The sequence below is a fragment of the Camellia sinensis genome, chromosome 6 (assembly GCF_055761805.1).
Source record: "Camellia sinensis isolate YWXY chromosome 6, ASM5576180v1, whole genome shotgun sequence".
NCBI lineage: Eukaryota > Viridiplantae > Streptophyta > Magnoliopsida > Ericales > Theaceae > Camellia > Camellia sinensis.
This window is the reverse complement of record NC_138966.1, coordinates 156,312,785-156,328,436: the sequence shown is the minus strand read 5'-3', so window position 1 is coordinate 156,328,436 and position 15,652 is coordinate 156,312,785.

The window sequence follows — 15,652 nt, the reverse complement described above, 5'->3', positions numbered from 1 at the left end:
CTTCCGCAAGATCGAGCTCCAATGCTATGGCTTCTCCATTTAAGTCTGGATCAAAATTTTCACTTCTAATTGTAGGGAGGCCAACTTCCAATGGAATTACTGCTTCCATGCCATAGGCCAAGGAAAAAGGTGTTTCGCCAGTAGACCACCGAGGTATGGTACGGTAAGCCCATAAAACGTCAGGAAGCTCCTCAGCCCACTTGCCCTTTGCTTTCTCTAATCTTTTCTTCAATCCATCTAAGACAACTTTGTTTGATGCTTCTGCTTGGCAATTTGCTTGGGGGTATGCCAATGTAGAGGTGTAGAGTTGTAGAATTCTACCTTGTATTCTGCACAAAAAGCCTCGAAAGATTCTGCCATCGAACTGAGTGCCGTTGTCCGATATTAGAGCTTTTGGTATGCCGAACCGAGTGATGATATTTTGCCAGATGAACTTTTTCACATCCCTCTCCTTGATTGATGCCAATGCTTCTGCCTTCACCCACTTGGTGAATTAGTCTGTTGCTGCAAGGAAGAACTTTATGTTGCCGGGTGCCGTTGAAAGTGGTCCTACTATGTCCAAGCCCCATATTGCAAAGGGCCATGGGCTTGTTAATGGTAGGAGTTCTCTGGCTGGCTGATGTATTTGGTGCGCGAACTTCTGACATTTCTCGCACTTCTTGACATATTTCTCTAAATCTGCTTGCATGTATGGCCACCAATATCCTTGTGAAATTGCTCTATAGGCCAATGATCTTCCTTCTTGATGGCTTCCGCATACGCTTTCGTGTATTTCGAACAAGAATGCTTCTACTTTGCTGGGGTGGACACACTTTAGGTAAGGTCCTGTGAAGGATTTCTTGTACAATGCCATTGATTAGGAGAGCCAAAAGCGTTGTGACTTTGCTCTTATTTTGTTGGCCTCTTTCTTTTCTTCCAGTAAGACGCCGTTTTTTAGGGACAGTATGATGGGATCCATCCACGAAGGGCCTAGTTCGGCACAACATACCTCTCCTACTTCGGGTTCTTCAATGCTTGGTCTTGGTAGGTAGTCAATCAGCAATGGATGAGGGATGGACGTATCTGTCATTGAAGCAAAGCCTGCTAGTTCGCCCGCTCTACTATTTTCTTCCCTGCCGATCCGCTCTATCTGCACTACTTCAAATTTCTTGATCTCTTTTCTGACTAACTCTTGGTACTTAGCCATCCTATCGTCCTTTGCCTCGTAGTCACCTGAAATTTGGTTTACCACCAGCTGTGAGTCACTGTAAACCATTAGCTCGGTGGCCTTCATGTAGGATCCTGATTTTAAGCCTAACAGAAGCGCTTCATATTCTGCTTCGTTGTTTGATGCTGGGAAGCCAAGTTTGACTGCTTGCTCCACCACTAGGCCATCTGGTGAGATGAGGACTATGCCTAGTCCTGCACCGTGCCTGTTGGACGCTCCATCCACGAAGAGCTTCCACATCTCTCCGACGAACAGTTTCCAGCAAGTGGAGGAATCAGATGATGCCTTGGGATCAAGAGTGTTGCTGGTGTTTTCTTCAAGGTCCATACTTGCTGTTTGCCCCTTACTATTTGATTGTACCAAGTCTTTATTTGTTGGTGAGTCTTGACTTGGTGTAGCATGGTTTGCTTCTTCCTCCCTTACTTTACTCTGGTCTGCCTTAGGGTCTGATTGGGTGCCCTGCACCAGGGGTTGTGCTATTCCGGCGTCAACTTCCAACCCTAGTTCGGTTGTCAGTCAGGTCGACTGGGCAGATATGATGACTTCCTGAGGTGAATTCTGCGACAAAGTCTGCTAAGGCTTGGGCTTTTACCGCGGTTCTGGGTTGGAACATGATGTCAAACTGTCCCAACTCTACTGCCCACTTTAGGATTCGCCCAGAAAAGTTTGCCCTCTCAAACAAAGCTTTTAATGGAAAGGCTGTGAGGACGACTATGGTGTGGGCGTGAAAGTAATGTGACAACTTCCTTGAGGCCATCATCAAGGCTAGGGCCAGTTTTTCCAGTGGCAAGTACCTTGTTTCTGCGCCTGGTAATGTCTTACTGACATAAAAGATGGGTAGATGTTGGATTCCTTCTGCTCGGATCAACACTGCACTAATTGCGTGCTGTGAAACTGCTAGGTACAAGAATAGTTCTTCTCCAGGTATTGGGGTCACTAGTAACGGCGGAGAAGACATGTATTCTTTCAAACTTTCTAGGGCGCGGTCGCACTCTTCATCCCACTCAAATTTGGCCTTTAATGCTTGAAAAAATGGTCGACATCTGTTTGACGACCGACTTATGAACCGGTTGAGCGCGGCTACCATACCGGTGAGATGCTGTATTTTTTTTTACTAAGTTGGGCCTCTCTAGATCCTGAATTGCTTTGATCTGAGAAGGGTCTGCCTCTATATCTCGGTTGGTCACCAAGAAGCCTAGGAATTTGCCAGATCCTACGCCGAACGCACACTTGGATGCATTAAGGCGTAGCTTGTGCTTCTTCAGGATCTGAAACATCTCGCCTAGGTCCCTGATATGGTCATTCTTATCCTTGCTCTTGACTACCATGTCGTCGATGTAGGCTTCCATTGTTCTGCCTAACAATGGTTCGAACATCTTGGTGACCATCCGTTGGAATGTTGCCCATGCGTTCTTAAGGCCAAAGGGCATGACCATGTAGCAATATAGTTCTCTTGGCGTCGTAAAAGATGTGACCTCCTGGTCTGGCTCATATATGGTGATCTGATGGTAACCTCTGTACGCATCAAGAAAGCTAAGACGATTGTGTCCTGCCGTCAGATCTACCAGTTGGTCTATCCGTGGAAGAGGAAGCTGTCTTTTGGGCATGCCTTGTTGACCGTTTTGTAGTCCACACAGACATGCCATTTTCCATTCTTCTTAGGCACCACTACTGTATTGGAGATCCATCTGGGGTAGTGCACCTCTCTGATAGCTCTTGCTTCTAGCAGGTTTTCTACTTCTTCCGCCATTATCTCGGCATGGTGGAGTATCGATCTGCGAGTGCGCTATATAATTGGTTTGGCAATTGGGTGGACATTCAATTGGTGACAGATGAAGCTTGGGTCAATGCTAGGCATGTCATACGGCGTCCAAGCAAACACTTCGATGTTAGAGGTCAAGAATTCCATGACCTCTATTCTCTCAGTGCTGGACATAGATGAGCCAAGCAAAAAGAACTTATCCGGGTTCTTTTCATCTATTCTTACCTGTACCAAGTCTTTCACTGCCTTCTGCTCAGTGGCTTTGCCAACATCCGCAAACAATTCATTACTCTCGGGCTCTTCCACCATCTGAACAAACCTCTTGGCAGCTCGACTTCCATTTACTGTGACGAAGCATTGCTTGGACATAATTTGGTCTCCATAGACCTCTTCAATTACTTCGGCTTCGTTGGGGAACTGCATTACTTGATGGTAGGTTGACGCTACCGCTCTCATGGCATGCAGCCATGTCCTTCCCAAGATTATGTTGTAAGTGGAGGGCACTTTCAATACCCAGAATTCCACTTGTTTAGTCATGCTTCATGCTCTGACTGGGAGGATTATCTTGTCGACTGGCCACTCTGGCATTGAGTTGAACCTGATCAGGGGAGATACGACAGGTGCCAAGTCTTTGTCCTTCATTTCAGTTGTTTGAAGGTTTCGTAATACATTATCTCGCACGAGCTTCCTTGGTCGATCAAAATCCGTTTGATGTCGTAAACCATGACGCGGAGTGTGACGACCAGTGCATCATTGTGAGGGCAATATATCCTTGCCAAGTCTCTGTCTGAGAAGGATATGACGTTCATGGCTTTTGTTTTCCCCTTTTTGATGGTAGGTTGCGCACTCAATACCTCCCTTAAGTGTTCAGCCTTCTTGATCGTTCCCCTGAGCTCACATACTCGCTCAAGTTCGAATACCCCATGTATTACATTAATCATGCCTTGAGGTGGGGCGTTAATCGGCATTCCGTCTGGGCGATCGTGGTTCTGGGGGGCTGGCTGCGTCCTTTCTTTTATGTATCGGTCTAGGTGCCCAGCTGCCACTAACTCCTCCAGATGTTGTCTCAACGGCGTGCAATTTTCAGTGTGGTGCCCCTTTTCCTTATAGAAGGTGCACCGGGATCTTTCGTCGTAGTCCTTTTGCGCTTCTCCCAGTTTAGCGGGCCATCTGACGAAAGGTTCATCACGTATCTCACTGAGAACTCGGTAGATTGGTTTCTTGAATACCGTGGTAATGGAAGTGCGGACTCTCAACCATCTTTTATCTCGATCCTCTTCATTGTCTCGCCTGCCTCGTCTATTCTTGCTTGGACGTTCTACCGTGTTCACTTTTGCCGTAGTCTTTTATCTGGCGCTGCTGTTGCACCAGTTTTTGCTTTAGCACGGGCGCCATCCTTCTCCACCCGAATATGTTGGTGCACTCGCTCTATCAAGGCTTCTATCGTGAAGGGTGGCATCATAGTAATTGAATCCCTCAACCTGTTTTCGACTAGAAGTCCTCTTTTGTATTGTGCGATGGCGAGATTGGTGGGGCAGTCCCCTATCTGGTTGAACGTCTCCCAATAGTGACTGTTGTAGGATCTCAATGTTTTCTTGTCGCCTATGTCAATGGAGAGTAGCTGATCGATCTCCACTGGGGTCTTGGTGTTCGTTCTGAACCTTGTCAAGAACGCCTCTGCCAATTGTGCCCAGGAGGCTATGCTGCCTTCTGGTAGCCTTTCGAACCAGGTTGAACCTAGGTCGCCAAGGCTTGATGGGAATAGGATGCACATCAAAGCCTCGTTTCGCCGGTATACTGCCATGACCTGGCGAAAGTGGCTTAAGTGCGAGTAGGGGTCTGTCTTTCCCTCATACGTGGTAAATTTAGGCTGAAGGAAGTCGAAAGGTAGGGGCGCGTTCTCAATTGTCCGAACGAACGGCGAGGTCTGCAGTCTTGCTAAGGCTTTGTCTGTTGGTTCGTAAGCAGGGCGCGCTATTAGCATTCCTACCTCGACGCTTCCATGCGTCCGAGGGGCCAACCGCTGAAGGGATGAGACTCTGCGCGGGTCGCGTGCCCTGGTATCCTCTTTCCATCGTGCCTTTTCTTCAAGCACAGTCCGTAGGTCGGACGATCTAGGCAACTTCGTTTGCCTGGACGCAGTCTAGTGGGTGCGTGAGGGCCGATAGGTGCTTCTCTCAGTGTAAGACCTCAATGTTCTCGTTCTCTCAGACCTGGAGTAACGAGTCCTGGAAGACCTTGATTCAGTGTCGCCTATCCTGAGGTTTTTACTCTCTGCTTGAGACGGTGTAGTATGCCTACCACGATCCTCCCAGTGGCGAGAGGGCGTGTTGCGTTTGCGCCCCTCTCTTGTTGCCACCCATTTTCCCTTGATCTGGCGCTTCATGGCCTCTATGTCCGCCGCCATCTTCCTTGTTAGTTTATCTTGCTCTTTTATGTGATCCTCCAGAGCTTGAGGGTCGATTCTTCGCCTTTGCCTTTCAGGACTTTGTGAGCGAGAGCGACGGGGCTGTTGTTCCGTCTCCCCCTTGCATCCCTCCGGGGATTCTATCTCTGGGGCTCTAAGTCCGCCATGGGAGGGATAAAGGGCAAACCTTCGCACCTTCCACCCCCCTCTAAGATTTGTCCGTCGATGGCGAACTGTGGCAAATCTTCGTTGTGCGCCATTCAACTAGCGAGGGATACTTGATCAAGAGGTTTTGTTCTTTGTCTGATATTCCCACAGACGGCGCCAATTGTACGAGTAAGAAATATTCTTTCTCGTATAATCCTGTTGATCAAGTCCGCGCTCCTCCAAACGTCATCGCTTTACTCCCTGAAAACACAAACGTGAGCTAGCCGACGGGTGTGTGCCGGATACCTCTCCGATGCCTAAGTCAGCAAAATAGACAAATAGACAAAAATCTCTGTGTATTCGGGAATCAAAGTTGTGTTACCTCTCCATAGATGATGTTATGAGCTTTTATAAGTTCCGTGTGGCACAATCTTAGTAGGACTCTTACTCCTCCATATAAAGTCCTCCTAGGAATCACATTCCTGAAAGATAATGCTTATCCTTCAACACCCCCCTCACTGCTTAAACCAAGTGAGATGGTTTTACCATGGTTGGATGTTACAACCGAGATAACATGGCCACGCTAAAGCCGCAGACTAGACCGAGCTCCAACTAGCTCGGTTCTTCCTTTCACTGCGCGTGTACCTCGGTTGACATATTCCAACTGGGTTGTCTGAAACCGTGCTATCCACAATGAGCTTGGACCTAGCTATCTAACAACAAGGTCCTAAACAGAAGCAAACGATACCTCGGCTCAAGATGGTTTGATCGAGCTAACTGCCACCGTGCCGACCGTGGTATAACTGCAAGGTTCTCTGGGACCGGGCTAACTATCAGGCCCTTTTACTCAGTCCTTCTCACTGTAGCCCATAGAACAGCCCATCACCTAGCTCGGCCCAATTTCCACATAAATTACCCTCTCAATTGTATTGTGTTTTATTAAGTTATATTTTTTGTGAGAAAATTTGTTAAGAGTTTGAGCAAATTGTAAAAGGGTTTTCTATCCCTTATTCATATTATTCTTGTAAAAAGAGAGAGTTTTTGTGAGTGATTTTTTGGGCTAAAATCACTTGGGTTCGGTGTGACTAGGCACCTGATTCAAAACTAGTTGAGATATTTTTGTGAGTGATTTTTGAGATAAAATTACTTGGTTAGGTGTGACTAGGCACCGAATTCTAAACTAGTCAGAGTGATCAGGATTGGTTACTTGTTGTAAACATTCACTAGCACCCGTATTTGAAGAATAGTGAGGAAATTTTCAAGGAGGATACTTGGGAAGTGGACGTAGGCCCGGCGTGCCGAACTACTATAAATCATTGTGTTTGATTTTCTTTCCCTGTCTCTTTTACTTTTATATTGATTATTATTACTCTATTATTTTATATGTTGAAATTCGAATATTTTGATTATTATTTTTAATATTGTGAAATTATTTTAATAACTCAATTCAACCCCCCTCTTGGGTTGCTTACTTGGGATAGCAATTTGTATCAGAATAAGGGCTCTCATATATTTTTTGACTTAACAATTTTAGAGTTGATCTACGGCAACCATTATAGGAACACAAATTATTGATGGCCACTCACCTTCCAACCCTCCATATTTCACTAGTAGCAATTATAATTATTGAAAAAATAGAATGATGATATATATTCAAGAAACAGACTACAAGACATGGAATATTATTAAAAATTGTCCAATTATTCCCTCCAAAACCATAGACACAAAAAAAAGTTCCTAAAACAAAAGATGAATGGGATGAGAATGACCTTAGAAAAATTCAAGCAAATGCTAAAGCAAAACATATATTATATTGTGCTCTTGATTCTAATAAATTTAATAGAATTTCTACATGTGAGACTGCTAAACAAATTTGAGATAAATTAGACGTCACGTATGAAGGCACAAATCAAGTTAATGAATCATGTATTAGCATGCTTGTTCATACTTGTGAATTGTTCAAAATGAAATCTGATGAATCATATTCTGAAATGTTTACTAGATTTACTGATATAACAAATTCTTTGAAAAATCTTAGTAAAGTTTATACTAACTGTAAAATGGTAAAGAAAATTCTCAAGTGCTTACCAAAGAATTGAGAACTGAAAGTGATGGCAATCCAAGAAGCCAAGGATCTCAACATACTCGATTTAGATGAGTTTCTGGGGTCATTAATGACCCATGAAAATGGCAATGGCAATGGCAATGGCAATGGCAATGGCAAGAAAAAGAAAACCAACGATGATGACAATGGCAAGAAAAAGAAAGGCATTGCTTTCAAAACTTTGTTTGAAAAGAAAACCAAGTATGATGAATCATCAAGTGATGAGGATGACATTGTTGTGGTCACATGAAGGAAATTCAAAATATTACTAAAAAGAGATAAGCAATTTAAAAGAAGATTTCACAGAAACACAATCAACAAAGATGAAGAAAAAGATGATTCGATAATTTGTTATGAATGCAAGAAATCACGACATATCAAACCTGAATGTCCTAATCTAAAGAATAAGAAGAAAAGCAAAAGGAGAGCTATGATGGCAGCATGAGAAGAAAGTGACTACAATAGTTCAGATAGTGAAGCTAGCAATTTGGAAGTGGCAAATCTTTGCTTCATGGGAATTGAAGATGATGAAGTAACCGAAAACTCTATTTCCTATGAAGAATTACTAGATGTTGTTAAGGAACTTCATGAAGTTTTTCTAAAGATAATTTCAAAAAATTCAGCTCTTAAAAAAATCAAATAATTTGTTTGTCAACGAAAATGAAAGTTTGTAAAGGAAAATTATTCTTTAAAAAATTCTTCAAATGATTTAAAAATTGAAAATGATTCTTTAAAAGAAAATATAGAAGATTTAAGAAAAATAATTTTTAAATTCACACAAGGCAAAGAAAATTTAAATTAGAAATCAAAGATGTGTTTTTGACAAAGTATTGGGTTCAAACCCCACAAGAAACAAATTTTTTATAAAAATTTGTTTATTAAAGCATCATCATTTAGTAATCCCAATATTGTGTGTCATTATTATAATAGGAATGGTCACTCATTTTCATTTTGTCCTTACAATTTTTTTTTTATTAGGAACGAATATGAAATGAGTTCTAAAATCAAGTAATCTTGAAACTAACATTCACGGACCCAAAAAGATATGGGTACCAAAATCGAATACTTGATTTGCTTTGTAGGTACTTCAAGGTGAAATCCAGTATAGAAAATGGTAATTGGATAGTGGATGTTTAAAATGTATAACCGGAGGCACATCTTCTCGAATGAACAGTAATCATGCAATATTTAGCAACAACAATAAATAATTGGTATAGGTGGCATCGGTAAAAGTTGTTGTCTAAATTTGAAAATATCTCATTTGATGATAAACTTTCTACTCTCTTACATACATGAATATGTCATTGCCATACATATATGTTTGCCATACGATACTTACATAATATCACTCAAGTCACGGGAATGATATAGATAATAATAATTTAAATAAAAAAAATTGTGATTTCATTATATCTTAACTATCTACATTGAATTACTTTATTAAAGAATTCATTTTATTAATATAGCATGTGCTAAATTTGATTGATTAAATTTGTATATTTACATGTGAATTGCTATAATCACTGAGCATGAGACTATATAATCAAATATTAAAATATTCATTTGAGTCTAACATATATATTATGATATATATCTGTTACACTTTGAAAAATCAAAAAATTTGATTGTACACTTCTTGACAAATGCATAACTTTATATGATTACATCATTTAAAATGTATTTTTTATGATGACTTGTATTATGATTGGATATTTTTTGAAGTCACAATAGAAATGAAGAGATAGCATAAACTTATTTTTTAAATCTTATGGTGTAATATATATATTTGAAAATGCTCTAGGGGAAAAATGTAACGCCCCGAAAATAATACACAAACCCATCTCATAAGCGGAAATAAAATTGAATTAATATGCTTTCTTTCATCAGAGTTTAATATACATGAGAGATAGATACAAGAAGGAATGAAAGTTACACATATATTCATTTGCCCTAATGGCTTACATCTTTCCAAGTTGCTGCTTGGTTACAACAAAAATGAGCCTAGCTCAACACAATTTAAAGCCCTTCGCTAAACAAAATATATATAACAAATATAGAAGCTCTTGCTCCAAATCCCTCCAAGCTACAGCCTTAGCGAAGGCATATCACCAACACCTGAAAATAGTTTTTCCCAAATAGGGTGAGCCAAAACCCAGTAGAAATAATCTAACATAATATATGAGTCTTAAAAAAGATATAAGTAAAGTGTGCACATACAATGTCCGTAGTCAAATTATTCATGTTTTACAAAATCATAATATGCCACGTTTTATATCACAATTCAAGCTATCTTAATCTCCTTTTTATCTCATTTCATGAGCTTTTTCCATTTATCTTAATCTAATTTATTCAAAATTTCATAGGTGAGTGATAATATATATTCTTCTCCACCTTTTATGTCAACATCCATTCAATTTCACATTTTCAATCCCAATTCCATTTATTTATACAAAATAAAATTTTGAAATATTTTAGAGCAAACTCCCTCTTTCCCAATATCAACCAAAATGCCACAATCAACTATTTTGTCACAATATAACCATATAATCACCCCATAACTATTTATAACTCATTCACTTAGAAACCCCTCTTTTGATTTAATAGCCAAACCCAAGGTTTGTTCATAGTACACCCAAATTCCACCATTGTTACACAACAACTCATAACTAAGTTAAAAATCATATAAAAGTGTAGAAAGTCCCTACCTCAAGCTTAGAAGACCAAAGGATGAGATGGAGAAACTTCAAAGGCGTCGAAACCAAACTCTAATCGGACCAAAAGAGAGCTCTTGAGGCGCACTACCTTTTTAACAAAGGCACATGGGTATAGAGATCACTAGACCTAGGTGAGTTTTAGAGAGAGAGACTCTAGATCTAGGGTTTTTGAAAAGTAGAGAGAGAGGTGAAAAAGTGATGTAAAATGACCTTTTTACGAACTGATATAAGCACAGTCTGCTCGAGCGCAAGAAGTGACACTCAAATGCCAAGACACAAAACAAAAAGGCGTTACCGCTTGAGCTCAAGAAGTAACGCTCGAGCGCAGAATGCACACATCCAGTAGTTTTGCAGACAATAAACCAACACTCGAGTGCAAGAAGGGTCGCTTGAGCGCCTACCCGCTTAAGCGTAGGAAACGCCTCTTGAGCGTATAAAACACTCTCCCAGTAGTTTTGCAAACCTACAAAAGTACTGAGAGTTCGCAAATTACACTCGAGCGCAAGAAGTGCCGCTCGAGCGAAGGACCAAAAATTTAGGCAACATAAGGTTTAAAATACAAGCGACCAACCTGTTCCAAACACGCTCGATACAACCACATAGCCAAATTCAAATAAGAAAAGGGGAAAACGACAATGAACAACATCCAGAAACCATAAACTCGAGTCTGAAATATCAAATGGGTCAGGTCAAAACCAGAATCGCTATAAATATAAATATATATATATATATATATTTAAAAGGAAGCATCCTCTCAGGGGGATTTTTTTCTAAAAATATATTCTGAAATTAATCTAAATTTCTTTACTCCTAATCTGCACAAATGCTTTTATTATGTCAAAGGGAGAGAAGTTATAACAATTTCATATGATTTTGATAAAGAGTTTTAAAGAGGGGGAAAATAAATGCATGCCTAACTATTGATAAATATTTTTTGTTGCATTTACTTCAAAAATTGATTCTCCTTATCTATATTAACCTTTTATTTTGATGATGTCAAATGGGGAGAAGAAATATTATCTTTATATAAATTTATTTGACAAAGAAGTTGTTGATAAATGGGGAAAAAATATAATGCAAATAAATGCTTGTATTATGAATGTTGAAAATTTTTATGTTGCATTTATTTCTGTGAAATTTTGTGTCAAATTTATGCTTGTATTGCCATCATAAAAAAGGGAGAGATTGTTAAGCATATAATTTGATTTTGATAATGTCTAAAATATTATGAAATAAATTATGATTTTTTAATATACATATTTTATATTCTTTGAGACAAAATATTATCTATTAAAATATATGTGGTATGATGTATTTGTTATAAATGCTATTTAAAAATTATACTCTGCATACAAATATTTTAATAGAGAAGTTACTGTGTAGTCAAATATTTTAATTGAAAAGTTACTATGTAGTTACTGTGTAACATTTGAAATTTGTTAAGTTGGGAAGAAAAATCCGCAGAACACTATTCATCGAAAGCTACCTTTGGCCTATTAATTCAAATCTTCGCTTGTGCCCGTGCTCCGCGCCGTGTATGTGATTCAAGTGTCAAAAAGTCAAAAGAGGAGCATCTGCCTCCCAAACGGATATATTTTTGGGTATATATAGAAATGTTTTGGTTGGAGAAAAATAAGAAGTGAAGAAAAGAAAAATCTGTTATATTGAAATATTCTCAAATATTATATTGTGCTTTTTTGAATTATATTTTCAGTGAAAAATTTTGTTGGGAGTTTGAGCAAAATTGTAAAAGGGTTTTCTATCCCTCATTCATATTATTCTTGTGAGTGATTTTTTGGGATAAAATTACTTGGGTTAGGTGTGACTAGGCACTGAATTCAAAACTAGTTGAGATATTTTTGTGAGTGATTTTTGAGATAAAATTACTTGATTAGGTGTGACTAGACACCGGATTTTAAACTAGTCGGAGTGATCGGGATTAGCCACTTGCTGTAAAGATTCACTAGCACCCGTGAAGCTAATCGTGTAATTACTATTTGAAGAACAGTAGAGAAGTTTCTGAGGAGGATACTTGGGGAGTGAACGTAGGCCCGACGTGACGAACCACTATAAATCATTGTGTTTGATTTTCTTTCCCTATCTCTTTTACTTTTATATTGATTTTTATTACTCTATTATTTTATTTGTTGAAATTCAAATATTTCAATTATTATTTTTAATATTGTGAAATTACTTTTAATAACCCAATTTAACCCCTCTTGGGTTGCCTACCTGGAATAACAAATATAATGGTAGAAATAAAAATGAAAAATTATATTTATATATAAAAATTTATACAAAAAATATCATAAAAATATTGTGTAAATATAAATCATGTTATGGATGTTTTGTTTTAAAGTGAAATGTTACTATTAAGTTACATCATTGTGTTTGAAAATTCTATATAAAATTTATATTTGTGTATCATCACTCAATAAGAATATGTTCATGTAAAATTTAATGATGGAAAGTTATGGAATGTAGTCATGATGATAGGAAGAAGAAATGGTAGGAAAAATGACAAAATGATCATTTAAAAAAATTTAAGATATGACATCAATAATTCAGGGTGTAATTTGTAATGAGATTACAAATATCAAAAAGGGAAATATAATTTTTCAAATATAAAAGAAAGATCTGTGTTAAATAGAAATCTTAGAAGATATCAATATAATTTACCCAAAAAATTTACAAGAACGATACGTAATATTATTCTTCTAAATAAATTTATCTTTATAAATATTATATTTTAAAATTAAAAAATATACATTAAAACACGTAATTATATATATATATATATATATATATATATATATATATATATTTTTTATATCATTTTTTATTATTATTTATATATCATTACCCAACTACTTACCATCACGACGCATTCCTTATGTCAGGTTCTACTTACCTTATAATGACAGTCCATCGGTCAACCCTCCCACTTTCTTTCACTCTTCGTTTTTCTTTCCCCAACTCAAATGGAAGACCCCGCTACTGATAGCAACAACCAGGGCAACAAGAAATTATTCATTGTCTTAGGCAGATCAGTCCCGAGATTCAGGGGGTCTAAGGGGACACTTTAGAAATGGGACTCTCTTATATTAAAAAACAAAAAAATTTATAGATAAAACGATAAATTATAATTTTTTTTATTTGTTTATAGCCACAAAAAAATTTATTTGAACATATAATCATTAAAATTATCAATAAAAATTTACTTTCATATATTAAGATAGGAAGCAATCATTACAAATACTTAAAAAAATATAAAAATCTAGTCTTGTTGCTTTTTTTTTGACCTCATGTTCAATTGGGCCAATAGTATTTGAGTCTTTTTTTTTATATCTAAAACACAAAATTATATTTGGAGCCCCTATTTTTAACCTAAATTTGGGGGCCCGAGACGCAGGCCTCTCTTGCCTGCTCTCAGGGCCGGCCCTGGTCTTAGGAGCATTTCTTCATACTTCTTTTGTTCTAAAATAGAGTAAATTATATTCCTTGTAATTTTGAAAATTACATTTCACCTGCTGAGATTTCTAATTTTATAACAAATCGTCATTTTTATTAATAAATTATCAAGTTAATTAACATTTTTTTAATGATATTATAAATATGTTTCAATTAATAATTTAGATAATTTTATTATTGTATAGGAGAACAATTATGAATTTAATTTTTTTAGTTAATTATTTTAAATAAAAAATTCTAACAAGAGGTATTTGTAATTTTTCAAACCACAGGGGGCAATCTGTATTTTAAACAAACCTCAGGGGGTGTATTTGTAATTTATTCTTTAAAATATTAGTCCCTTATTCTATTTTTGATTGTTTCAAAATATTAGTCCATTTTCAAAAAACAAGGACTAAAATAATATGAATTTCCTATTTTGCCCTTCTTTTAAATTCATTAATTATGACAATTGATGCTCCCAAGAAAAAGCCAAGGGTAGTTTTGAAAATTTAATACTTTTGAAGTGTAATAATTGTATTACCAAAAAAAGTTAAATTCCCTAAAAATGACTAATATTTTGAGACAGAGGGAGTATCATTCATATTTAGATAAATGCTTTTAGTTATGTTTTGAAAGGAGATAAATAAGTAGTGGAACTTACTATTTCAACTAATAATATTTAAGTTGGGGCACTATATTTGGTTTAATTTTCAAATTAACATTTAAATTAAAAAATCAACAAACATGATTGATTAATTAATTTTTCTCTCTTCTCTCCCGTTCTCTTTATTTATATTTATTAATAAATCAATTAATTTTTCTCTCTCATCTCTCATTCTTTTACATTTTACACATCAATCAATCAATCAAATTTTCTTTCACACCTGTCTATTCAATTACACAAAAAAAATAAAAAAAATACAAATCATTCTAAAATTATTTTCAAAACTCATAACTAAACAAATTTTCAATTTTAAAAACTCTTTTCAATAACTTATTTTTTAACATATAACTCAAAACACTATTTTCAAAAATTAAACCAAAAGAACAAAAGTCTTCTTTCATATATCTGTACTATTGTTTCGACGAAACCCCACAAAAGATTTAGGAAAAATTACAAAAAATTTAAAAATAGAAACATATGTCTAGTTTTATTCGTGTTCTCCAAGAAATAATTTTTGGATTGAATGACCGTCAAGACTCTCTCTCCTAACAGCCTTTTTAGAAAATGACAAATTAGTGCAAGTGAAAAATAATTGCATTATAGATAAAAAAAAAATTGTAATACAACTTTGCATATTATAGATGAATAGTGTGGGGACATAATTTTTGAATAACAGTACGTGGCCGAGGTGTCACCGAAATGCCAGCCGAGATGCCACGTGTCCTGGTCATGACGCCGAGATCATCTCGGCTCCGAGATCATCTCGGCTAGGCCGAGGTTATCTGCGAAGATATCGGAATCCGAGATAAGCGGATAAGGAACGAGAGTCCTAAAATGAGAGAAGACTTCAGTTTGGATTAAGATAAAACTCTTAGAGAGTTTATCCCAATCCTATTGGGAGTCCAAGATTAGCAGTAATCTTGAGTCCATTGAAGTTTGGCTTCTATTGGGACTAGGAGTGTGTTGGCTATAAAAGAGAGGCACCCCCATGGGTCTAAGGTATGTGTTTTATGCTTTGTCCTGTGAGTTTAGCACTATTGATTATCTTTGAGAGATATACTGACTTGATCGTCGAAGTGTCCCCGGGTGGACGAACCACCGCCAGAATCTTTTCTTCCTATTGCAGGTCAGACAGGTGCCATCTATTCTGCCAGTGCTTTCCAACTGAATACTGAGTTCGCAGTGTGGTCGGAA